Source organism: Fukomys damarensis, unplaced genomic scaffold (assembly GCF_012274545.1).
Source record: "Fukomys damarensis isolate Sample0158 unplaced genomic scaffold, DMR_v1.0_HiC HiC_scaffold_73920, whole genome shotgun sequence".
Taxonomy (NCBI): domain Eukaryota; kingdom Metazoa; phylum Chordata; class Mammalia; order Rodentia; family Bathyergidae; genus Fukomys; species Fukomys damarensis.
Genome location: NW_022974832.1, coordinates 10,088 through 13,800, shown reverse-complemented (window position 1 = coordinate 13,800; position 3,713 = coordinate 10,088).

Here is a 3,713-nt window from a genome sequence, read left to right as displayed (position 1 = left end):
GAATAGTATTAAATTCAAAAGCTTCTAGGGCCAGGGATTTAGTCTCACAAGTACAAGGACCTGAGTTTGATACCTAAAAAAAAAAAAAAAAAAAAAAAAAAAAAGGAAACAATCAACAGAGTGAGTAGACAACCTACAGAAAGGGAAAAATTTTTTTGCTAGCTACTCTTTGAGCAGATTTAATAACTAGAATATATTAAAAAATAAAAAATACATCCCCTAAAATAAAAGATTCAGTAAAAAAATCAGCAACTGAAATGAACAGACACTCTTCAGAAGAAGTACAAATGATCAATAAATAAGGGAAAAACATTTGGCCATTTTGGCTATTAGAAAAATGCAAATAAAAAACACAAGATTTCACCTTACTCTAATAAGAATGGCTAATATATATATGTTTTGGTACTGGGGATTGAACACAGGCCTTTGTGCTTGCAAGGCAGGCAGCAGAACCACTGAGCCAAATTCCCAGCCAGAGAATGGCTATTATTAAGAACTCATGAAACAAATTCTGGCAAAGTTGTGGAGAAAACGGAACCCTTCTATGAAGTTGGTGTGAATGTAAACTAGTTACAAGCACTATGAAAATCATTATTGAGATCTCTGTTTTGAGACAGGATCTTGCCATGTAGTTCAGGCTGGCCATGAAGTCACTATGTAATGTAGGCTGATCTTGAACTCATCGCTATCCTCCTGCTTCAGCCTCACTTGTGCTAGTATTACAGGTGTGTGCCATCATGCCCAGCTTGGAGGGTTCTCAAGAACACTAAAAATAAAAATGCCATTTGACTCAACTATACCTCATCTGGGTATCTTTCTACAACAGTTAATGTATACCTATATTTAGAGCAGCATAATTCATAATGCCAAAATCTTGGAAGTAGGGTATATGTCCATCATCAGATAAATGAATATAGAATGATGTGATGTTTATAAACAGCAGACTACTACTCTGCCACAAAGAAGAATAACCTTGGGTTATTTGTTTAAAATCCCAGATGCATCTTGAGGTCACAATGGTAAGTAAAACAAATCAGATACACAAGTTTAAATATCACATAGTTTCTCTTACATGAGAAACCCAAATGTAAATAAAGAATATGAAAGACAGATGATAGGAAACAGAGAGATCTTTTGCAAAAGAGAAGAGGACCAAGAGATGGGGGGGTGGAAGTGAAAAAAATTAAGAAGTATTACGTACATGTACCAAATTCCCAAAAGGAATAGTATCATTATGTACTAGACTAGGAGGATGCATTAATAAAACAAAAGAAAAAAAAATTCATGGCCACTAAACTAGCACTGCAGAAAACACTCAAGGGAATTCTAAACAGAAACAGTGAGTGAACATCACCAAGGATACCAAAGGAAAAGAATTCTTTTAAAAGAGTAGTTCAACAAAAGGAAAAAGAAAAATCAGCCTTGAAAATATAAGGATAGAGCCAGTAAAAACCTGTCAATAATAATGTTTGTGTGAATGATCTTAATTCCCCCAGTGAAAAGACACAGACTGGCAGACTTGTTCAAAAGACAAAACCTAACTATACGTTGCCTACAAGAAACATACATCACCATAAAGAAACACAGACTTATTGTGAAAGATGTAAAATACTCTATGCAAACCAGTGCCCAAAAGCAAGCAAGAATAACTATCCTACTATCAGATAAAGTGGACTTCAAGTCAAAACTGATGAAAAGAGACAAAAGGTCACTACATATTGGTAGTGGGTAGAATTCAATAGGAAGAAATAACAATTATAAATATATATGCACCAAATACCATATCCCCAACTTCATAAACCAAATACTATGGTTATATATGCACTAAATATCAGCATACTTCATTGCATAAAACAAAAACTTCCTCACTTAAAAGGACTGACAGACATCAATACAGTTGCAGTGTGGGAATTTAATAGCTCTCACAAATAGGTCAGCCAAACAGGATTCAACAAAGAAATATCATGCTAAAGTCAAACCATGCTATTGAAGAAAAGTACCTAACAGAGAGCTATTGAGTGCTTTATCTGAAAGCAGAGTAGTACCTATTCTTCTGAGCAGCCCATGGTACTTTCTCTAAAATAGAACATCTTAGGTTATAAAGTATATTTACTTATTTATTTTTTCATTAAGTTTACAGGTACATTTAAAGCAAACAATACAATTACATTTATCATTGGGATCTTGTGCCTTTACATGATACATGTACATGATATATCTTGGTCCTTGTTTTTTCCCATACCCCTGCCCTCCCTTCACCCTCTTTACCCTTCCCTATTTACAAAGACTTTGTTTCCATTTTTTCACACACATTTAAATAAATATAAAAGATTGCAAATAACCTCTTGCATCCTATCATATCACAGTGGAATAAAACTAAATCCACAGGAAAAGAAACCACAAATTACACAAACACATGAAAATTACATGATACTTTCCTGAGTAATCAATGGTTTACCAAAAAAATCAGGGAAGAAACCAAAAAATTCCTAGACTCAAGTGACAATTGCAGTGCAATATACTGAAACCTGTGGAACACAATAAAGGAGGTTTAAGAGGGAAGTTTTGCTCTGAGTGCCTACATTAGAAAACTGGACGATTACTGAATAATCTAATGTTGATGAATCTCAAGGGCCTAGAAAAACAAAAGCAATCCAAACTCCAAACCTATTAAAAGAAAGTAACTATAAAGATCAGAGCACATATCAATAAAGGATGAATGAATCACAAAACAGGTTCTTTCAAAGTATAAATAAGATTTTAAAAATCCTTTAACCAGATTTAGCAATGGAAGAAAATATCCATCTCAATGAAATTACAAGTGAAAGACAACTGAGCATGGTGGCACATACCTGTATTTACAGCACTCCGGGGGCTGAGGCAGGAGGATCGCTGTGAATTTGAGACCAGCCTGGGCTACATAGTGAGTTCAGGGCAGTCTCAACTACATAGTGATACCCTGTCTCAAAAACAAAAAAAAACAACAAAAAGAAGTGAAAAGACAAAATCACAACAGATATTGCTGAAATCCAGAGGATTATAAGAAACTATTTTGGAAACTTACATTACAATGAACTGAAAAATCTAGGAGAAATGGATAAATTTCTAGAAATATGACTTAGCAAAGTTGGACTAAGAAGATATAAAAGCCCTGAGTATTCTGATGATAGGCAATGAAATTGAGGCAGTAATAAAACTATATAGTACCTAGGAAAAGCTCAGGACCTGATGTCTTCATTACTGAAATTTTCCAGAACTTCAGAGAAAAACTAATGCCCATACTTCTCAAATTTGCCCATGAAATTGAAAGAAAAAGAACACTGTCAAATTCACTCCTTGAAGCTAGCATTACCCAATACCAAAACTAAGTGTTAGGGTTTAGATCTAGACCGTCCTCCAAAAGCCTCCTGTGTTCAGAGGTGGGTCTTGCGGGAAGTGACTGGATCAGGGGTTTGCTATAGTCACTGGCACAGGCAAGAACTTCCTTAACAACAAAATCCCAATTGCACAAGAAATAATTCCAAGAATCAACATATGGGATTATATCAAATTTAAATTTCTACACAGCATAAGAAACAATCAGCATGGAGAAGAGACAATCTACAGAATGGGGAAAATTTTTTTGCCAGCTGCTCTTCAGACAGAGGACTAATATCTACAATGCATAAAAGTAACAACTAAAAAATTAGGTGCTCCTCAAAACAAGATTCATT